Source organism: Triturus cristatus, chromosome 3_1 (genome assembly GCF_964204655.1).
Source record: "Triturus cristatus chromosome 3_1, aTriCri1.1, whole genome shotgun sequence".
NCBI lineage: Eukaryota > Metazoa > Chordata > Amphibia > Caudata > Salamandridae > Triturus > Triturus cristatus.
Genome location: NC_140583.1, coordinates 1,167,349,278 through 1,167,373,725, shown reverse-complemented (window position 1 = coordinate 1,167,373,725; position 24,448 = coordinate 1,167,349,278). Strand labels below are relative to the sequence as shown.

Genomic DNA, 24,448 nt, shown 5'->3' with positions numbered 1-24,448 from the left:
ACATTTTTTACTTTTCCCAAGAGGCAAATGAAGACCAATGCCACCTTGGTCACGTGCAAGATATGCAAAAGAGTTCTGTTGCAAGGGGATCCTAACAAGAAATACTCGTACGGCACGGCAAGTATGATGAAACACCGAAGGACCCTTTATCCAAACAATCTTGCACGAGAAGAGTGCAAACAGATGAGAAACACTCCTGTTCTGTATCTGTAAAAAAGAATCACAAATAAATGGATATTAATAACTTTCAAATTTATACTATTCCATTACTGTACAAACACATTTTATATAAATACTGACTAAGAAACTATGGCCATGAACCACAAGTGTGACGATCGTTAAAACACTACATGCATAGTGCATACTACTTTGAAGCAGTTCATGCCCTAAAGCCTACCTCACTAAAACTCTACATGCTAACTGACTGAATGATTACAGTACTATAAGGAGACACACTGGGTGAGTGACAGGGTGTTTGCTAGAAGAGTATGAATACTAACTAGGGAATTGAAGGTGTGAAACACAACTGTGTAGGTGATTAGAGGACTGCATCCATACTGCATAGGCATTTAAAGCAGTCCATGTGCTAAGGCCTGGCTCACTGCATGACTACTTGGGTACTGACTGAATGATTAGAGTACAGCAAGGAGAGTGCCTAGTTGAATTTATAAGTGCTAGGCTTTTTGCACAGGGAATGGATTAGTACTTGGTACTGAATGGGTCACTAGAGGAGTGCAAAGGCAGTGACAAGATGTTTGCTGGACTGTATGGATACTGACTAGGAAATTGAAAGTGTGAAAGACAAGTGTCTAGGTGGTTAGAAGACTGCATGCATAGTGGATAGGGGTTTGAAACCGTCCATGTGCTAAGGCCTGGCTCAGTGCATGAATACTTAGGCACTGACTGAATGATTAAAGCACTGCAAAGATAGTATCTTGGTGAATTTATAAGTGTTTGAGTTTTCGCACAGTGAATGGATTAGTACATGATGCTGAATGGGTCACTAGAAGACTGCAAAGGGAGTGACAGGGTGTTTCCTGGAAGTGTATGGATACTGACTAGGGAATTGAAGGTGTGAAAGACAATTGTGTAGGTGGTTAGAGGACTGCATGCATAGTGGATAGGGGTTTGAAGCAGTCCATATACTAAGGCCTGGGTCACTGGATGAGTACTTGGGTACTGACTGAATGATTAGAGTACTGCAAGGAGAGTGTCTGGGTGAATTTATTAGGGTTTGGCGCAGTGAATGGATTAGTACATGATGCTTAATAAGGTCACTAGAGGAGTGCAAGGGGAGTGACAGGGTGTTTGCTGGAAGTGTATGGATACTGACTGGGGAATTGAAGGTGTGAAAGACAAGTGTGTAGGTGGTTAGAGGACTGCATGCATAGTGGATAGGGGTTTGAAGAAGTCCATGTGCTAAGGCCTGGCTCAGTGCATGAATACTTAGGCAGTGACTGAATCATTAGAGTACTGGAAAGAGAGTGTCTTGGTGAATTTATAAGTGTTTGGGTCAAGCAGTTTGGTTTCATGTACAAATTTTCGGATCCAAAATACTTTAAAAAAGTAAGATTGAAGACTTTGAGAGATTTGGCCATGGTTTGGTATCGGGTCAGAAGAGCTACAAATATTCCTTATTTCAGTGCGGGTGCACCAATTTGGGAAACTCCGGGCGCTCCAAGCTGGACGGCTGATGCACTGGCAAAGACTTTAAAATCAGAAGGACCCCAGAAGTGGGGCGATTTATTTGTTGAAGGTATTTTATTACCATGGTTTGAATGTGAACTATGTTGGGGTACTAAGTTTTCCAAATTTAAATATCTTCAGATACAAAGCTGGGCCACAGGGAAAGGTCATCTTATTGGACGTCATAATGACTTTGAGGAAAAGTTGGCACTGGATGTTTGTATCAAAAAGGAGGTCGCGATGTGGTACTGGGCTATTGTTGAGCTGGAAGATGGCCCCTTTTTGTTGCCGGAGTCCCTTTGGAGAGAGTGCTTGCCGAGGATTGCGACAGAAGAACAATGGCAAGTAACTATGTTGATTCTATATAGGTTGGTGAAACCTGCAAATTTAAGAAGGAATCATGTGTTCACTCTCCACAGGGCATATTGGACTCCAAAGAGGCTGGCCAAATTTAAAAATGGTGGTGAAGTAAGATGTCCTAAATGCAACAGTCTAAATGAGGACGATATCCATATGTTTGTTACGTGCCCGGCAATCAAGATATTTTGGGATTCTGTAAGTAATTGCTTATCAACAATTTTAAAGCAAAGAATAAAGGTAAGCCCCGAAACTATTATTACTGGCAGATTGGATCTACAATGCAAGGGTTTGGATGATAAAACGAAGTTGGTGTTTTATGCTATCCTGCTGGCCCGCAGGGAAATCTGTAGACTTTGGGTTTCCCCTGACCCCCCGACAGACTTAACTTGGATTAAAGCTATGAGATCCATTGGAAAACTAGATATGGCTGTTCCTCAGAAAGAAAAGAAGTATAGATTTTGGTCTTTATTTTTTGAGCATTACGGGTGAAGGGCCGGGATATATAGTAGTTTAAATTTAAAAATTTTGAGATTTATAAAGACGGTAAAGTCCGGTCCTATGATTAAGTTGCCTTTAATCTCTTGGCGGATTTCCTTGCTTTGGAACAGTCGGAGTTAAGTTCTTGTAACTTTCCTCCCTTAGGCTTTCTAAACGAGCAGGATCCTTCCATTATATGAGAGGATTAACACCCTAGGGCGCCACCAAGAGAGAAAGGGTGGAAAGTGACATATGAGGACAAAAAAACTAAAACATGCTATTCTCAACAAAATACCACAAGATACAAATCACAGATATATAAAATGCTTCCAGCTAACAACATTTTAGAAGTTTAACTTACAAAAACTGTAAATGTTGTCGCTTTAAAATATTCACCGAATCTAAGGATGAATTTTTGGAGGACACACCATGCCCACAACGTATTCCTTCAGTGGTGTGGACATTTTTTACTTTTCCCAAGAGGCAAATGAAGACCAATGCCACCTTGGTCACGTGCAAGATATGCAAAAGAGTTCTGTTGCAAGGGGATCCTAACAACAAATACTCGTACGGCACGGCAAGTATGATGAAACACCGAAGGACCCTTTATCCAAACAATCTTGCACGAGAAGAGTGCAAACAGATGAGAAACACTCCTGTTCTGTATCTGTAAAAAAGAATCACAAATAAATGTATAATAATAACTTTCAAATTTATACTATTCCATTACTGTACAAACACATTTTATATAAATACTGACTAAGAAACTATGGCCCTGAACCACAAGTGTGACGATGGTTAAAACACTACATGCATAGTGCATACTACTTTGAATCAGTTCATGCCCTAAAGCCTACCTCACTAAAACTCTACATGCTAACTGACTGAATGATTACAGTACTATAAGGAGACACACTGGGTGAGTGACAGGGTGTTTGCTAGAAGAGTATGAATACTAACTAGGGAATTGAAGGTGTGAAACACAACTGTGTAGGTGATTAGAGGACTGCATCCATACTGCAAAGGCATTTAAAGCAGTCCATGTGCTAAGGCCTGGCTCACTGCAGGACTACTTGGGTACTGACTGAATGATTAGAGTACAGCAAGGAGAGTGCCTAGTTGAATTTATAAGTGCTAGGCTTTTTGCACAGGGAATGGATTAGTACTTGGTACTGAATGGGTCACTAGAGGAGTGCAAAGGCAGTGACAAGATGTTTGCTGGACTGTATGGATACTGACTAGGAAATTGAAAGTGTGAAAGACAAGTGTCTAGGTGGTTAGAAGACTGCATGCATAGTGGATAGGGGTTTGAAACCGTCCATGTGCTAAGGCCTGGCTCAGTGCATGAATACTTAGGCACTGACTGAATGATTAAAGTACTGCAAAGATCGTATCTTGGTGAATTTATAAGTGTTTGAGTTTTCGCACAGTGAATGGATTAGTACATGATGCTGAATGGGTCACTAGAAGACTGCAAAGGGAGTGACAGGGTGTTTCCTGGAAGTGTATGGATACTGACTAGGGAATTGAAGGTGTGAAAGACAATTGTGTAGGTGGTTAGAGGACTGCATGCATAGTGGATAGGGGTTTGAAGCAGTCCATATACTATGGCCTGGGTCACTGGATGAGTACTTGGGTACTGACTGAATGATTAGAGTACTGCAAGGAGAGTGTCTGGGTGAATTTATTAGGGTTTGGCACAGTGAAGGGATTAGTACATGATGATTAATAAGGTCACTAGAGGAGTGCAAGGGGAGTGACAGGGTGTTTGCTGGAAGTGTATGGATACTGACTGGGGAATTGAAGGTGTGAAAGACAAGTGTGTAGGTGGTTAGAGGACTGCATGCATAGTGGATAGGGGTTTGAAGAAGTCCATTTGCTAAGGCCTGGCTCAGTGCATGAATACTTAGGCAGTGACTGAATCATTAGAGTACTGGAAAGAGAGTGTCTTGGTGAATGTATAAGTGTTTGGGTTTTGGCACAGTGAATGGATTAGTACATGGTGTTGAATGGGTCACTAGAGGACTGCAAAGGGAGTGACAGGGTGTTTCCTGGAAGTGTATGGATACTGACTAGGGAATTGAAGGTGTAAAAGACAAGTGTATAGTATGTTAGAACACTACATGCATACTGCATAGACATTTGAAGCAGTCTATTTGGTACTTAGAAGCTGACTAAATAATCAGACTACTTCTAGGACAGTGCTTAGGTAAAACATTTACATTTTCAGTTCTGCCACAGTGAAGAGAATAGTACATGGTACTGCACCTTAGTCTCAAACTTTGACTCATTTTATCAATGCATAAGCAAAGACTAGCTTCTAATGCTACTAAAACTTGAAAACATGACAGGTTTTAAAAGAGTTATCTGCTAAAAAATACACGATGTTACCAAATGCTTCTCTCACAGTGGTTCCCAAATGCACACAGACTCACAGTGTGATTCTAGACAACAACCACTATACCTAGGAGTTTACTACTGTGGAAGTAGTAAGGGAATTGCACACAATCTTCATATTTCAGGACTGCACTTTTGTGTCAAAGCCTGACTCATTTAATCAAAGCATAAGCAAAGACAGTTATCTGTCAGCAAATACACAATGTTACCAAATGCTTCTCTCACAATCCTTACCCAAATGCACACAGACTCACAGTGTGATTTTAGACAAGCAACACTATCCTAGGAGTTCACCAAAACTCATTCACTAGTCTAGAAGAGTTAATGGTACTGCACACAATCTACATATTTAAGTACAGCACATCAGTGTCAAGCAAAGACTGGATTCTAATGCTACTAAAACTTCACAACATGAGAGGTTTTTAAAAAAGTTATCTGTCAGCAAATACATGATGTCACCAAATGCTTCTCTCACAGTGATCCCAAATACACACTAATTCACAGTGTGATTCTAGACAAGCACCACTATCACTATGAGTTTACCAAAACTCATTCACTACAGTGCAAGTGGTAAGGGAACTGCACACAATCTACATATTTCAGGACTGCACTTTTCTGTCAAAGCCTGACTCGTTTAATCAAAGCATAAGCCATAACTGTCTTCTAATGCTACTAAAACTTCACAACATGACAGGTTAAAACAGTTATCTGTCAGCAAATACACAATGTTACCAAATGCTTCTCTCACAGTGGTTCCCAAATGCACACATACTCACTGTGTGATTCTAGACAAACCACACTATCCCTTGCACTATACCAAAACACATTTCTTCATCTAGAAGTAGTACTACATTCTAGTATAGAAACATAACATAACTCATGTCACAAATTCATAAACAATGACTGGTTTCTAATTCTACCAAAATATAAAAACAGCACAGTTATCTGTCTGCAAACACATGAAAAACACAAATGCTTATCACAGAATGGTTTCTACATGCACACACACTGTCAAATAAGATTGTAGAGAAAAAAAGTACTCCCTACACTTTAGCAGGAGAAATACATTAGTTTGATTAAAATCAAAATAGTCTACATACATCCCCTCACAATTAAATAACTCATCTTTCAAGTTCTTTTGTAGATTAAGAAGTGTATCAGTCACTCACCATATTTTCTTTTACAGAATCTCTGCACGGTGCACCTCTCAGCAAAAACAAAGAATGGAAAAGTTTCCCTTTCATTTTCCACACATATACATGTAAACATCAAATCACAATCCTTCACATATAAACTCAAAAGCAAACACACATTTCTATTGGTTAAACATTTCAACCCTTTCCAACTGAAATACATTTCAACCCTTTCCCCAATCTGCCTTCTGCCTGTTACCATAGAAACAGGTCATGGAACACTGCACTGAGCACACAGGTCAGAAGTTCAGCACACAATGTTCCTACACAAGAGAGGAAGTGTGCTTCACTTTTCAACATATCAGCTAATCATATATAATGTTCCTTACAATCTGTTTTTGTTAACCAATAAGAATCATACCTTTAAAAAACAGAAATATACACCCTACCTTTCAGTGTACAAAGTAGTCATAAAACCAATGATTTCTTGTCTTTTTAAAAAAAAATTCTGTGGATCCGCGCACCCAATGCGATAGGATGTGCGCACCGTGCGCGCATTTCGCCGTTTTTTTTTTAAAAAAAAGGGGGCCCCAGGGGGTCCTTCTGGGACCCCCTAAGCACCTCTAGAGGTTCAGAGTATTTCCACTCTGCCCCCTTTATATGTTTTACACACTTATTCCCCTTGCTTCTTCAGCCTCGCTTCTACCGAGGCAGAAAATGGCCACCAACAGTTCCTGGTTTCGAATGTAGAGAGACACTCGACAGCCAATTAGCATTCAGCGTGCGATCGGGAGGGTGCACGCTCGGTTCGGGGAGGGTGCGCTCACGGTGCGGGTAGGGTCCGCGGATCCTCCGCGGCCATAGATATTTATTTACTTTAAACTCTCATTTTCTCAGGAACTACTGAACGGATTCACACCATTTATGCAAAAGGCACGATTCTGAACTGAGGACTACCTCTTTGCCAAATTTGGTGTCATTCCGTTCAGCGGTTCGGGCTGTAGCTGCGACAACAGGTCCTATGGGAAATTGTGTTTTGGAACCCCCCTTTTTTCTTGTCCCCCGCTTGACGAATCACCTCAAAATTTTCAGGGTAGGAGCGGAGCAGAGCTGGCCAGAAGTTTGGAAAATTTCGCGAGGATTCGTCATCCGGGGCCAGACTTATTGGGAATAGAATGTTGCGGATTTCCTATGGAAAATAGGTCATAACTATAACTACCTACTGGCGGCCGCCAGTAGGTAATATATATATATATATATATATATATATATATATATATATATATATATATATATATATATATATATATATATATATATATATATATATATATATATATATATATATATATATATATATATATATATATATTTTACCTACTGGCCTACAGGCGATCTATAAGCTAAACTGAGAGCATATTTTCTGTAGATTCACATTATCTTTCTCAGTCATGTGAGAATGAAGTCTGACATTTTCAGTAAAACATGAACATGCAACAAGGGCAGAGACTGTCAGTTGATTCCTTTGTGTTCTACTGCAGCTTCCCAGAATGAGAACAACTTGAGTGCTAACAGTCCTACTTATGACAAACGTATTGCACACCTGAAGCCATCTTGATTGGAATAAAGTGGTAACTCTTAAAACATTTAATTTGCAAAGGAACAAAATGAGGGGGTTCATTTTGCCATAGAAATTATGATTAGTGCTGTAGAAAGTAAAATTAGGGCACATTTTGACTTCTCAAGTCCTCTTCTATTTCATAAAAAAATTCTGACATGCAGACTGAAACATGCACTTTGAATACCAGCAGCAGACTTTCCAGGTGAGCAGTAGCTTTACTACAGTGATCTAATGAGCAACTAGAGTGCTAACATTCTGAATATATGGCAAATGTGTGACACATCTGAATGCCTTCTTGATGGAATCAAAGTAAAAAACTAAAAGTATTTCCTACTGAGGAGACTGTAGTAAATGAGGAAATTAGGAAACTTCATAACAAATAAGTCTCCCAAGATGGCCACCTGAGAAAAAGAGCCCAAATGTAGCACAAATATCACCCAGATGTAGCCCAAGAATAGCCCAATGACAGAATGTCCCAGAGTGTTCTTAAGAACAACTAGAACGCTTACTGTCTAATTTATGACAAATGTATGGCACACCTGAAGCCATCTTGATTGGAATAAACTGGTAAAACTTAAAACATTTAATTTAAAAAGGAACACAATGAGGGGGTTCATTTTGCCATAGAAATTATGATTAGTGCTGAAGAAAGAAAAATTAGGGCACATTTTGAGTGACTTCTCAAATCCTCTTCTATTTCATAAACAAAATCTGACATGCAGCCCGAAACATGCACTTTTAATACCAGCAGCAGACTTCCGTGGTGAGCAGTAGCTTTACTACAGTGATCTAATGAGCAACTAGAGTGCTAACATTCAGAATTTATGGCAAATGTGTGACATATCTGAATACCTTCTTGATGGAATCAAAGTAAAAAACTGAAAGCATTTCTGACTGAGGAGACTGCAGTAAATGAGGAAATTAGGAAACTTCATAACAAATAAATCTCCCAAGATGGCAACCAGAGACAAAAGAGCCCAAATGCAGCACAACTATCACCCAGATGTAGCCCACATGTAGCCCAATGACAGAAGTGTGCAAAACACTTTTTTTTGTGTGGTTTTGCAGTTTTATATAGTGCAGACTTGTCAGGTATTGGAGTGCTTTACATGAGCATTGGTTACATCACACAAGAACAAATTCATTTTGGATGTAGACATGGGGAGATTAAGTGATTTTACCAGAATCATAGAATGTCGAGCTGAAGCAGAAACTCCAACCTGGTTTCCCAGTTGCAAAGTCTGCAGCTCTGGAAGTAACACCACATCCTCTCCCCAAAGTGCAACATTTAATCAAGTGGTCAACTGGATAAAAAAAAATATAAAGATAAATAATTTAAAAGTGCTTTGTCGCTATTTGAAAACTCAGAAAATATGTCCTCATTTTCGTTTTTTAGAGCACTAACCATAATTTTGATGCAAGTAAGACCGTCTCATATATGTAATTTCTAAAGAAAATGCTCTAGTTATTACAGTTTTGATTACATCAAGATGACGTCAGGCGTTCCACTCTTTTGTAATAAATATAGAATGTTAGCAATCTAGTTTTTCCTTAGGATACTGTTGAGAGGCAGAGGCCAGGGGCACTGACTATGAAAATAAATTGAAGGCAATTAGGAGGGTGCAGAGGCAACAATTTGACCACACTGGGCAGGCAGGAAGGGCAGTGGCAGCACAACAGACTATAGAGGGCACTGGAAAGGGGAGGGGCAGGGGCAACAAACCAACAATACAGGACTGGAAAGAGAGGCTGTGGCAATATAATATAATATAATGACGTCACACATTACATCACTCATGACATGGTCAGTGACATCACTGATGACATCTCAAATGACATCACTGATGACATCATCCATGTGATCATCTGATGCACCTCCTCACACCCTAAAATACAGACTACCATTCTCAAAACCATTGACACACCAATACTAGTACAGCTACAATATTCTGTGCACTATGCATGCAAACCTCTAACCAGCTACATACTATTGATACGCTCTTCTAAATACCCAGTTAGTACCTATGCAGTGTAGGAATCCTCCTGTCTGTCCCATGCATTTCTCCAATCACCAGTCCAGCACTATCTACTTATCCTATTACTCCACCTAAGCCCTTATAAGTTCACTATACACTCTGTTTGTAATACTGTAATTATTCTAGTTACTAGTCATGAACTTATGGAATGGCCTAGCTACTAACACAAGTACATCTATAATATTTTTTTTTTTTTGTCCTCATTGCTACCATGGTTCCAATGCCAAGCCAGATTAGCTTGCACATAGCTGTCTCAGTTCATAAGAACTGGCAGGGATAAGGAAAACGAGATGGAAGGTACTCAATATCCCTCAGCCATTGCAGTGTCAATCTTAGAAGCCGAAGAGGAAAGCGATTCCCATTTTATAAACACACCAAGGTGAGCCCGGGCTAGGACCAGGTAGAGACAAATCACATGGTGTAAACGGCAATGGGAGCACCATAATAGGATAATCATGGGACCCTGGGGAAAAAAAAAAAAAAAAGTACATCTATAATATTGTGTGTACTATCTAAACAGACCTCTAACTAGCTACATACTATTGATACACTCTTCTAAATACCCAGTTAGTACTCATGCAGTGTAGGAATCGTCCAGTCTGTCCCTTGCACTTCTTTAATTACTTATCTACCACTATCTACTTATCCTATCACTCCACCAATATGTAAGCACTTATAAATTAAGTGTTCACTCTGTTTGCAGAACTGTCATCATTCCAGTTACTAGTGGTACTCTTATAAAATGACATAAGCACCAACACAAGTACACATAAAATATGCTGTGCATAATCCCTACAAATCTCTAAGCAGATACATACTATTGGTCCACTCCATTAAATACTGAAGTAGTACCCATGCAGTGTAGGATACCTCCTGTCAGTCTCATGCAATTCTTCGGTCACCCATCCAGCACTATGTTCTTATTGTATCAGTCTGCCAATACCCAAGCACTTATGGGGCAGATTTACAAGCACCCTGCGCCACCAGTACGTCAATTTTTGTAACGTAGTGATGGTGCCAGGCACTCCTTCATATTTACAAGGAGAGAAAAAGCCACCCTGCGTGGTTTTTCCTCTCCTTGTAAATACGACCCATTCATACACAGAACTTTGTGTTGAAGGGGCATCCCATAGGTGTTGCTGTGGGTGTTCCCACGCAACACCCATAGAACAAGACACATCTCCAGATGTATGAGAAATTGTAAATCTGGAGATGTGTGTGAATGCTGCACCATCCTAGAGTTGGTGTAGCAAGGTGCAACAAGGAGAATTGTTTTCATTTCTCCTTATTTTTTCCTCTTTCAATGCATGCTGCATTCTACAGCATACATTGAAAGAGGAAAATGCCTTTACTGATTGTTTTTGTGCAGAAACAATCTCCACACGACACAGACATCCTTGCACCATGGTGCAAGGGTGCCTGTGTCACCGCATGGCTGCAGTTTGTGCAGCAGTGCAGAGGGAAGCACAGAGTTGCAACATCTTCATGTACATATGTCACATCCCTGTGCTTCGGAAGTGCCATAGTGCAGTGTAGCTAAAGAGCTAGCAGTGTCACGCTGCAGTACTTCCTCATAAATCTTCACCTATAAATTCACCATACACTACTAATGCATTCTTTCAGTCAATCATGCTGTATACACATATTCAACCAAACTTTCACACATTACCTCACAATTTAACCAGATAAGGTAGTTCTGATAAGAACTTTTTTTTTCTTTTGTATTTTTTCTTTTTTGACAACTTTGTATTTTTTTGGTTTTTCAAAAAATTAACAAAAAAAAGAACGAATAAAACAGGAAACATTTGGATTTACTTATTATTCCAAAAACAAAAAAATGAACAACGATGGTTGCGTTGCGCAGCACATACTGCATCCACCGACTGCTCACCGAAGCATATAAGTTTCTAACACTTCACGCAGTGTTGCTCGAGAAAGACGAATTCTGGCCTAATGTCCATTGCAGGTGTTCCTGAGGACGCTCCAGATGTACATGCCACAGCAGGTGAGGGGTTCAAAGCAGCTCGCCTCATTTCCTCCCGAGCAAGATTGAGCGGATGTGTGGTCCGGAGATGCTTGTACATAGAAGCAGTGCCACAAGAGTATTTTTTTTCACTGCCTCTTGACAGGACTCGGTCACAAATTTTGCACGTCACCTTTCTCGCATTTACTTTCTTCTCTCCAGGTGGAAAAGTGAAGAATTTCCACACAACAGATTCCAGCCTCTGTGGACGTGGTGCCTCCTGCAAGAATTCTTCTTCAGAAGATACTTCCTCCTGCTGCTGCTGTCCAGATGCCATTTTGTTTGATATTTTTTGAAAAACACCAAAAAAAACAAGCAAAAAGGGTTCTTGTAGGAAAAGAGATGTCTCTCTAAAGATGCTCCAACAAGAATGATTAAAATGGGTGGGGTCCTTCAATAGTTACAGTGGAAAATGTTATGAACCAATGAAATCTTTTTTTTTGAGCTCACATGGAATCCGCGCACTCTGCGCTCACGAAGCACGCACCCGACGAGACTTCGCGAAAATATATTAAAAAATAATATGTTTATTATAAGTAGAAATTATTATTTTTATGAATATCTTAGATAGTCTCTTACCCTAATATGTATATTAAACACACATACATATCATTTTAGAACATAAAAAGATTTCATGGGAGTCGCGCACCCAGCGCACCCCAGCACGTATATGGCGTCACGTGGGACCAACCACCGCGCAAGGGTCGCGTACTGTGATACGCATGTGTTGCGAATGCGCAGGAGTCGCGGACTGCTCAAAAATAATATAAATATATTAAAATAAAAAAATTATTTAAATATATTTCAGTTGACATTTTTGTAAAAATGTTTTTTTGCAATTTTCAGAATAATATATAATGTTATTTAATGAATAAAATATTTATAAATAAACAGTTAAAAAAATGTAGAAAATCAGTACAAAAAATAGGTATAACTACTATTACACTTAAAAACTAGCATTTAAAAAACCTTTGTAATTCACTGAAAAAAAACATAGGTTTCAGAGACATTATAGTTAGAAATTAGCATTTAAAAACGCTTTGAAATACACTGAAAAAACAATAGGTTTCAGAGACGTTATAGTTAGAAATTAGCATCTAAAAAACCTTAGAAATTCACAAAAAAACCATAGGTTTCAGGGGTGTTATAGTTAGCTGGACATTTCACTCGTACAAAAAAATTGAAATTCCTCCGTTAATGTTAGAAGACTAGGATGAATGGGTATGAGTGATTGATTAGTTTGTGTGCTGTATTTGTTTATTGCTGTAAATGTTAGGAGATGCCCCAAAACATATAAAAGTAAATATATGCTCTAAAAACATTGTGGACATCACTACGAGATGTGTTTTCAGGTTTGTGGTACAATTCGTGTAAAATTTTCTATGTAATTTGAGTCATTTAAGATTAAATCTGACAGAAAAGGAGTCACCAGTGTTATTGTTTCAGTCATTACACTTTATGAAAAGCTATGTTCTGAACAAAGGGCAGTATTGGCAGACTTTTTGTTATTTGATGTTATTAGGCTAGGCCTTGCTGCCATTTAAGCCAAGACACGAGATTGTTTTTCCGGTTATTTAGCGGGTGCATGCCCGCGAGGTTGTTTGTTGGTGTAAGGGATTACCCCATAAGTAGGTGTTTAGTGTTGTTAGTAGTAGGCAAGAAGGTGTAGCCTTTTTCCACCAACCTAGGATTTATCATAAATGACAACTAGGTTCATTTGTTGTTAAGTTGATTTGTTTTTTTTAGATTGTAGTATTTGCTTTACACGACTATGACTGACCGCGACACATTCGCATACAGCGAAGAACATATAACAAAACTTATCAATGACCCCCCACTTTTTGCCTCTGTTTCTTTAAGTGCAACAGCAAAAATTACCAATGAATCAGACAAACTTATCAGATTAAAAAAGAAGCAAATTAGAACTGATCTTCATGGCCACTTTTTAGTCGAACATCTTAGGGCAGGAACCATTCCAGGTGGGTTACAGATACGCAATGTACCGGTGATTTTCACAGAAGACCCAACTTACAAAAAAGGTTATAGTTTGATCGAAACAAAATGCAGTAGAGACCTAATGGTCTTAACTGTAGAGACGGCACAGAGATTGTCCAAACAACAACTAGAGGAGATAGCCGCCTTGGAAACGGACAGTAAATACAATCAATTAATCATGGACGCTAAGTCACTCCTTGAAAAAGTTGACAAAGAAATTCTGGATTTTAAGGATTTTTCAATCAATCAAAAGGGCACCAAATTTGAAAAAGATAGGAAGAACTTTTCTTTAGAAAAAGTATACCCATATCTCCAAATAGACTTCTACTCCAGACCAGAAGTATCTACCCGAACACCAAGGCAGATCAAGGAACAACTTTATAACCTTTTCAGAAACTTCATCTTCAGCAAGTGGCAGTGATACAGACAATCCCAACAGTCGTCCAGATTTCAACCGAAGGGGTAATTTCCAACAAAACTACCAACAACAGCCGTCTTTTTTAGGAAGAGGCCAACAAAAACCACGGGGCAGAATGAGATACAACAACCAGCCGTGGGAAATGTTAACAAGACGACACAACTACAAGAATTAAATAAATCACCGATTTACAATCTATCAGATAAAATTCTGACCGATGTCGAAATAAGTATCCTTGAAAAAGGTTTGTCATTTGTTCCTTCAAGAGACACTAACTTCATTCAAATCAAAACAGAAGTCATTGAATTTTGTAGAAAAGTTCGTTTAATCACCTATTTTAAGGAAAATCCAGCTATGAGTCAGGCTGAAACAACAGGACTTAGAAAGAAATCCGTGTTCTGCCCACCATCAGGCAAAGTGCCCAAGGAGGTCATCATGTTTGAAAAAGTAGTGTTATCTGCCATTTCAGAGGTTGAAAAAAAGCGTAAAAGAAATAAAAAAGCTAACATCACAAAAGTACAAAAGGAGGCGTTGATCGAGCTAAAAAATGACCCATCAATAACAATCAAGCAAGCCGACAAAGGCGGATCAATTGTCGTCTGGGGCACAGACCGCTATACAGCAGAAGCAAATAAACAACTTGGAAATGAACGCTGCTATAGAAAGATAGCACGCGACCCCACTTTTGAGCTTCAGGGCAAATTATTCAACATTCTGCGAAAAGGTTTTGATCAAGGTTTTTGGGGTAAAAAAGAATATGATTATCTAAGAAACAAACATCCTCGCATCCCAATATTCTATGTACTACCCAAAGTACATAAAGATCAATTTTGCCCTCCGGGAAGACCAATAGTTTCGGGCTGTGAATCTCTTCTAGAACCAATCTCTAAGTTCGTTGACTTCTTCCTTAAACCATTTATTCAAGAGGTGAAATCATTCCTGCAAGATACAACAGATTTCCTCAAAAAATGGGAGAAAATGGATTTTGAAGGAGGACACAATCTTTTAGTGACACTAGATGTAGTGTCATTGTGCACAGAGATACCACAGGATGAAGGCCTAGCAGTATTGGAAAGCTTTCTCAATAGTAGATCCAAACCAGAAAGAGTGCCAACACAATTCATTATGGAGTTAGCCACCTTTGCACTAAAAAACAACTATTTCAGTTTCAACGACGAATTCTTTTTCCAAATAAAGGGCGTGGCAATGGGTTGTCCCTTTGCCCCTGAATTGGCAGTTCTCTTTATGTCAAAGTACGAAGAGACCTTTGTATATAACAACAATCCTTTTGCAGACAGGATCGGCAGCTGGGTCCGATACATAGATGATGTTTTTATGATTTGGACTGGGGAAGAAGACCAACTACAATCATTTGTCGACTGGCTTAACAATAGGACAGCGGACATTAAATTCAGTTTGAACTACTCAGGATTCAAAATGCCATTTTTAGACGTTAAAGTCTATGTCACAGATGGGACGCTAGCGACAACACTTTTTAAGAAAAAGTCAGACAGGAACAAAGCCTTACACTATTCAAGCAACCATCCAAGGAGTCTCAAAGAGAATTTGCCCTACGGGCAATTCTTGCAAATAAGACGCAACTGCACATTCAAGGATGAATACTTTTCCCACGCAGAGCTGCTTAAAAACAATCTCCTAGCTCGGGGATACCCAAAAAAACTTCTTAAAAAGGCAATCAAGAGAGCATGGTGGACTCCACGTGATTCATTACTTGAAAGAAAAGACAAAACCAAAACAGACAGAATCGTCTGTGTGTCAACTTTTGGCCCTACATCCAACTGGCTCAAAAAGACAATAAATCAAAATTGGCATTTGGTAACGAATCTAGATCCAACACTCAAAGAAGTTCCACTATTTGCTTTCAAAAAAGATAAAAGTATTGCCAATCAGATTGTGCGAGCTGCCCAACCAAAATTTAAAAATATGACGATCAGAAGTTTCCTCAACCTACCGCCCATACAAGGACATCATAAATGCGGCACCTGTGTTTGCTGCGAGTCAACCATCAAAGGGGATCTCTTCACATTTAAAGGAATTCATTGGAAACATGATACGTTTTCAAATTGCAAATCCAAGTATGTAGCGTATGGGATACTGTGCCCATGTAATAAGCTATATATTGGTAAGACAAACCAGGAAATCAGGTCTAGAATTCAACAACATAAATCTAGAATTCGCAAAAATGTCCAGAATGCACCATTGGTTAACCACTGGTCGGCTAACAACCATACTGAAAAAGATCTAAGATGGACCATCATTTCAAAAGTGGAACAAGATGCTAGAGGAGGTGACTGGGATTCGTAATTACTGAGACGTGAAGCAATGCTCATCATTAAATTCAATACATCAGTCGATGGGCTGAATGAACTATCTGAAATATACAATCTTTAAACATCTTCTATCTAAGAGCAAGGCTTAATGAGGGGACACACAGAAGATTATGAGCATTTCAAAGTATAAGCACCCCAAGTGTTTTGCTAAAATGCCGGTCCACTAGCCGAAAAAACGTCCAATTCTCAAAGATTGGGTTAAACATGAAGAAATCACCAGCAAGCGAGACAATCTCTTTAATATGAATATGTGCCAGAACGCACGATAAGGCCAGCTCTGGTTGCCGTTCAAGAAACCATGAACACTTCTCATATATACCTGTAAATGTAACTTAAATGGTTCGGCCCAAGACAAAAGGCTCTATAACCCATGTAGCGGCAAGGTCTTTATAATAAAACATTGCCAATTCAATAAACTTTTTTTTTCAATCAAGCATGACTCCGCAATACCAAAAAGACTACAAGTAGTTCTTATTGAACTAAAACTCCCAGAAGGACTAGGTATTTGCGCGCGTCACACGTTACGCACACATAAAAAACCGGAAGAGACGGGCAACGTCCGAAAGAAGCGAAATAGTGGATACATCGGACGATAACTAACCGAAGGTAAGGTACCAACGTGCCCAAAATAGGTGATTCATTAACGGTAGACGAGTTAGTATGCCACGTTCCTACTTTACCTCCCAGTGATTTATTTTTCTGTTGGGCTTACAGAGAGTCGTGGCAAATTGAATTGGCAACACCAGCTACTATCTGTCCGACCGACCAAGTGCTATTACAAGGTATCCCATAGTTTTTTACATTTGCTTTATAGGTGTCTACACGATCGCAACCATATTAATTATGACCACCTTTTGATTTGACAGAGTTTCGAGCACATGCCCGGACTCGGGTCCACAACCTCCACGGATATTACAAGTAAGACTATTCGACTGACATTGTTTCTGAATAGCTTGAGAATAGGAATACAGAGAGTTCCAAATAACTTCATTTACAATAAGATTGGATTTTAATTTGTGCCTTTTAGGTTGAGTTTGGATACATTTCACCCCTGATTGCCACTGCATTGAGTTGCAGGTAAGCGATATAAACTACTGGCAGTGTTTTGAGGCAAAGAAATGGGCAGGTCATTTGGTAAATAGAGTTTTTTTTGTTTCTTTCAGTCAATACTGGTCCTGATGAGGATCCCACCAAGAAAAGGGATCTGAAACGCGTAGACCTTATTTTTTGAGGCCAATCTACCAGTTACGATTATAAACTGAGTCCGTTTTGTCTAAAAGAACCACTAATATTATTAATGTTGATGGTCTCTGTATTTGTATGTAACACCATTTATGTTTGTCTACATATGTCAAAGTGATAAGACTAGGATGAATGGGTATGAGTGATTGATTATTTTGTGTGCTGTATTTGTTTATTGCTGTAAATGTTAGGAGATGCCCCAAAACATATAAAAGTAAATATATGTTCTAAAAACATTGTGGACATCACTACGCGATGTTTTTTCAGGTTTGTGGTACAATTCATGTAAAATTTTCTATGTAATTTGAGTCATTTAAGATTAAATCTGACAGAAAAAGGAGTCACCAGTGTTATTGTTTCAGTCATTACACTTTATGAAAAGCTATGTTCTGAACAAAGGGCAGTATTGGCAGACTTTTTGTTATTTGACATATTACATCATTCATAACATGGTCAGTGACATGAGTAGTAGAGTAGTAGAGCGAGTAGTAGAGTGAGTAGTAGAGAGTAGTAGAGCGAGTAGTAGAGTAAGTAGTAGAGAGTAGTAGAGAGTAGTAGAGAGTGAGTAGTAGAGAGTGAGTAGTACAGAGTAGAGAGTAGTAAAGAGAGAGTTGTAGAGAGTAGGAGAGAATAGAAGAGAGTGAAGTAGAGAGTGTAGTAGAGAGTAGTAGAGGATAGTAGAGAGTGTACTAGACAGAGAGTAGTAGAGAATAGGAGAGTGAGCAGTAGAGAGTGAGTAGTAGAGAGTAGTAGAGAGTGAGTAGTAGAGAGTAGTAGAGAGTAGTAGAGATTAGTAGAGAGTCGTAGCGAGTAGTAGAGAGTGTAGTAGAGTGTAGTAAAGAGTGTAGTAATGAGTAGTAGAGAGTGAGTAGTAGAGAGTAGTAGAGAGTGAGTAGTAGAGAGTGAGTAGTAGGAAGTAGTAGAGCGAGTAGTAGAGAGTGAGTGGTAGAGAGTAGTAGAGAGAGAGTAGTAGAGAGTAGGAGAGAGTGAGTAGTAGAGAGTACTAGAGTGAGTACTAGAGAGTAGTAGAGAGAGAGAGTAGTAGAAAGTGAGTAGTACAGAGTTAATAGTATTACAGAGAGAGTAGTAGAGAGTAGTAGAGAGTAGAGAGAGTAGTAGAGAGTAGCAGAAAGTAGTAGAGTGAATAGTAGTGAGTAGTAGTTAGTAGTAGAGAGTGTAGTAGAGAGTGTAGTATAGAGTATAGTAGAGAGTAGTAGAGAGTGAGTAGTAGACAGTAGTAGAGAGTGAATAGTAGAGTGTAGTAGAGAGTAGTAGAGAGAGTAGTAGAGAATAGGAGAATGAGTAGTAGAGAGTGAGTAGTAGAGGGTGGTAGAGAGTGAGAAGAAGAGCCTAGTAGAGGGTAGTAGAGATTACTAGAGAGTGTAGTAAAGAGTGTAGTAGAGAGTAGTAGAGAGTGAGTAGTAGAGAGTAGTAGAGAGTGAGTAGTACAGAGTGAGTAGTACAGAGTAGAGAGTAGTAGATACAGAGTAGAGAGTAGTAGAGAGTTGGTAGTAGAGAGTGAGTAGTAGAGAGTAGTAGAGAGTGAGTAGAAGAGAGTAGTGGAGAGTGAGTAGTAGAGTAGTAGAAAGTAAGTAGTAGAGAGTAGTAGAGACTAGTAGAGAGTAGTAGAAAGTAGAGAGTGAGTAATAGAGTAGAGAGCGAGTAGTAAAGAGTAGTGAGTTAGTAGTAGAGAGTGAGTAGTAGAAAGTAGTAGAGAGAGAGTAGCAGAGAGAGAGTAGTAGATAGTGAGTAGTACAGAGTAGAGAGTAGTACATAGAGAGTAGGAGAGAGTAGGAGAGAGTAGTGGAGAGTAGTAGAGGGTGAGTAGTATAGAGTGAGAAGTAGAGAGTAGTAAAGTAGTAGAGAGTAGTAGTGAGTAGAGAGTAGTAGAGAGTAGTAAAGTAGTAGAGAGCGAGTAGTAGAGAGTAGTAGAGAGAGTAGTAGAGTGAGTAGAAGAGAGAGAGTAGTAGAGAGAGTAGAGAGTAATAGAGACTAGTAGAGTGTAGTAGAGATTACTAGATAGTGTAGTAGAGAGTGTAGTAAAGAGTGTAGTAGAGAGTAGTAGAGAGTGAATAGTAGAGTAGTAGTAGAGAGGGAGTAGTAGAGAGTAGTAGAGAGTGAGTAGTACAGAGAGTAGTAGCGAGTAGTAGAAAGTTGGTAGTAGAGAGAGAGTAGTAGAGAGTGAGTAGTAGAGATTAGTAGAGAGTAGTAGAGAGTGAGGAGTAGTGAGTAGTGAGTGAGTAGTAGAGAGTAGTAGAGAGTGAGTAGTAGGTAGTAGAGAGTAGTAGAGAGTAGTAGAGAGTGAGTAGTAGAGAGTAGTAGTGAATAGATAGTAGAGAGTAGTAGAGAGTAGTAGAGTGAGTAGTAGAGAGTAGTGGAGAGAAAGTAGTAGAGAGTAGAGAGTAGTACTGAGTGAGTAGTAGAGAGTAGTAGTGAGTAGATAGTAGAGAGTAGTAGAGAGTGAGTAGTAGAGAGTAGTAGAGATTGAGTAGCAGAGTGAGTAGTAGAGAGTGAGTAGTAGAGAGTAGTAGAGAGTGAGTAGTAGAGTGAGTAGTAGAGAGTAGCAGAGAGAGAGTAGTAGGGAGTAGAGAGTAGTAGAGAGTGAGTAGTACAGAGTAGAGAGTGAGTAGTAGAGAGTAGCAGAGAGAGAGTAGTAGGGAGTAGAGAGTAGTAGAGAGTGAGTAGTACAGAGTAGAGAGTGAGTAGTAGAGAGTAGTAGAGAGTGAGTAGTAGAGAGTAGCATAGAGTAGTAGAGAGTAAGTAGTAGAGAGTATTAGAGAGTGACTAGTAGAGAGTAGAGAGTAGTAGAGTGAGTAGTAGAGAGAGAGTAGTGGAGTGAGTAGTAGAGAGTGAGTAGTAGAGAGAGAGTAGTAGAGAGTCTAGGCCCGTCTGAGGTCCCCGCGCTCTGTTACTTGCTGAACTGCACACTCCTGAGTGCAAACAAGCTGCGAAGGCCCACATCAAAGAACGGGCTTGATTGGAAATATTGGGCAGTCATCTTCTTTAACCAAAACGGAGACTGGAATGCTAACACTTTATGGATTTTTTTTAGTGGGGAAGGGGGGAGGCTTGAGGGGAGGAAGAGGATTGTTTGAAAAAAGCGAGCTGTATGTGACTATTGTTTTAAGGTTGGTACAGCTTGGTGCTCTGCCCAGCTCTAGAACAACACAGCGGGCAAATAGTGAACGAGGACATTATGGCGAGATGAAAGGGCCGATATAGCAAAATCAGCTGCAGGGTGGGTCGGGGAAGCCAAAAGCTGCTCAAACGTGGACGAAACGCAGAGCCGTGAACCCAGCAGAGGCTGATGAATTTTGAAATACAATATTACATTTACCTTTTATAATCCTTGCACTACAAACAGAATTGTCTCTTGACATTTATGTAGTAGGTGTGATTATCTGTCCCAGTGGTTGAACTCACAAGGATGCAAGGTAAAGTATGTCCCGCTAGGATTATTAACCTGGGATCTGCAGGAGACAGATCTGTGTGGCATGAGCTCAACCCCCAGCATTGTCCTACAGTGTGTGGAATCCTTTGTGTGTGAGGAGTACATTCCACGGGCAATGGTATGTGGCTTCTGCCTGCCATCAATGCTCTAACCCAGAGGTATTCAATCTGTGGGGCGCGACCCCCAGGGGGGCTGTAGAGGGACGGCAAGGGGGTCGCACTCTTCATTTGCTAAAAGAAAACGGCCCAGGTAGTTCGTTAAAATGCTTTCCTGTGCTGGGAAATCGAGGCCAGGCAGACCGCTAAACATGCCTTTCTACCAGTGTGTTGCGGGCCTCAAAGAAATGCAAATGTGCACAATGAGTTAATCTGTAAATGTAAAGAATTTGCAGATTAACTCGTTGTGCACATTTGCATTTCTTTCAGGCCAGACGCACACTGGCAAAAAGGTGTATTTAGCTGTCTGTCTGGCTTAATTTCTCAGGGCCGGAGAACGCTGTTGCAGTTAATTGATCAAATCACTTGAAGCTTTTTGAGTGGTAGAGCTGTGAAGTGCTTGTGTTTAATTGTCTTTGTATTTACATAGTGCTTACTATACCTGACAATGTGTTGAAGGGACAGTTATGTAAAAAACACAAATTGCATTACATAGGGTCTGGATATTACTGAAATCGATGGGCGTTATTTACAATGAAATGGTGTGGGGCCGCTCCGCAGGTATTAATGCTGCGCTGACCTATGCCAATTCAAAAGAGCAGGAATGGACTGTATTTATAAGATACAGTGCACTCCTGTCCTTTCTGACGGCACACAATTTGGTGCCTAGCGCCAACGCAGGCACCTTTGCACCATGGTACAAGGGCGTCTGCATTGTTGGCAGGATTGTTTTTGTGCAAGAAGGCACGCCTTCCTGCGCAAAAACAACCCATGGAGGCTTTTTCCTCCTTCTATGTGTGCTACACAAAGAAAGAGGAAACAAATGAGGCGAAATAAAGATATTTCTCCTTGTACGCATCCCCTGGGGCAGCAAACAGTTTTGACGCATCCTTAGGTTTACAGATCCTTGTAAATCTGGGAATGTGTCAAAATCCAAAGGAAAGGCCCCCGCAATGCCCATGCAACCCCCCCCCCCCGATGCAGTGTAAGGCAACGCATTGACTCGTGCTGCGTTGCCGTACACCATGTCTGGGAGGCCATGAAAAGCCACGCAAAGTGACTTTGCGTGGCCTCATAGATTTGGGTCTGCACTCTGCGCAACCAGAGCATCATAAAAAAGCTGCACCGGCAGGGCAAGGTGCTTATAAATAAGTCCCTATGTTTTGGAAGCAGCCCATATATTATGTAAGCACCATTTTATAGTAAAACATTTTGCGCATTTTGTAGCGGTCTATCGTGTATTGTGCGTAATGCAAGAATAAACTAAAGACTTACATATTGACAGTGCTTTCTGTCCTGGGCTGTGACCTCATTGCACTAAAAAAACACAGGTCACACTATTCTCCACTGCACCAACCACAATTTAATTCTGTGGCTCTCTGGTTTCACACAGACTTCTACAGTGCATCAACTAATAGAGGTTTCGTAATTTATTATAATACATTTCCCACTGAGTAACAACTTTTTAAAATGTATTTATTATTCATTGAAGCTGCCCGTTATTTTAGATTCAGCTACCTGACGGTTAAAGACCTAAAAAACGTACATATGCTTTAATTATGAGGAATGATGTTCAGCTACCTCCGTTACATGCAGTTGTAAATGCCAACAGTCAGCATCCCATGAAATATAGTATGGTTCTCATCTAATGCCATGTAATAACGTTTCAGCCCATGCATTACAATTGTTATACCAAGGGCCACTGGAATTATGTGATTGTGCAGCCGCAGCGATTTTGGCATAATTATACATTTGCCACATAATCCATCATCTGCCGCATAATCTGCTGATTTTAACAAAACAAAATGATTTACTCAAAAGATTCAAATGTTACTAAAAAGCAGAAGCAGGTGTTGCCGCTCTGGAGAAGGCCTTTTGTGAAGCTGTACTGGTCACCTTTTGTTGCAATATTTGGGTGTTAAACTGGTACTTATGAGGAGCAACCACAGATTGACCGTTTCTCTAGAGAACATTTATGGTTGTCAATTATCAGAAGTACCAGGTTCTAGAAATCTTTGTCGGGAGGGGGTCCTTACGCCTAAAACATTTTGATGGGGGGGGTCTTGGCATCAAAAAGTTTGAAGACCACTGCTCTAACCTCTTGCACCAAATGCAGTTGTGGACATCTAGAGGCGACTACATTTAATACAATTCGCCCCCTTAATAACAAGCGCTCGCCTTTGCCTTATCCTCCCCCTGCGCCTCTGAGCTCCGTGCCTGCTTCACAGCTGTTGTGAATACTTTTTTTATCTGCTTGTTAAATAAACAAGCAGATAAGAAAAGTCTTCACGACAGCCGTGAATCAGACGAGCCCGTCCAGGAAAAAGCCAAAGGGAGGCAACTAAAAACTCTCCTATCCAATGGGAAGCCAGCTTTTACCATAAACGCTGACGCTACCCAATGGAAAGGAGGGGTGTGATTGAGTCCCCTTAACTTGTTTACTATAAGTCTCGAGACGAGGTAAAAAAAAATTAAAAAGAGAGGAAAATTTAAAATGATGGTGAGAAGGAAAATGCATCCATGGTAGCTGACTCGGGGATGTCGTTCTTACCAGTGAGCAATCCTGCGCATCAGCAGGTAGAGGACGTAATAAAGTTAGGAGTAAAATACAGAGTTTAAAACCGAGGTAATCAGCAGAGACCATTACTTCCAATCAGGTCTTCACTAAGGGTGGGTGTCAAATATCCGTTCCGCTCACGGAATTTGCGATATTTTGACATTTTGGCGTTCCGCGGAGAGCGTGAAAATGCCAAAATTTCCACGATTTGCAGCGTTGCGTAGATTTTTTTCATGTTCGCGCTTTGAAAATGCGTTCTCACGCGCGCAATCGCCTTACCGGGATCCCCACATTCGCCGACGAGTTTTCCAATCCGTTTGCATGCTCCACAAGATGTTGATAGCCGGTTGCGCTATCCCGCGAGAGTTCGCGATCACGTCATTTGCCTCGCCATCAGACACCGCGAGACTCTGAGATCGCGAACACGTCATTTTCTACCATGAGAGAGAGCGTGAGGTCGCGAACACGTCAATCTCCACCACGACAGAGAGCATGAGATCGCGAACATGTCATTTAGGACGCGCCATCAAAATCCGGCGGAAGTGT

At 40.2% G+C, this 24,448-nt stretch overlaps 1 protein-coding gene across 15 annotated transcripts in view; it reads right to left on the bottom strand.

Moving 5' to 3' along the window:
- PKNOX2 (PBX/knotted 1 homeobox 2) overlaps positions 1-24,448 on the bottom strand; it is a 3,737,380-nt gene that overhangs the window by 1,055,829 nt on the left and 2,657,103 nt on the right. The window lies entirely within an intron of this gene.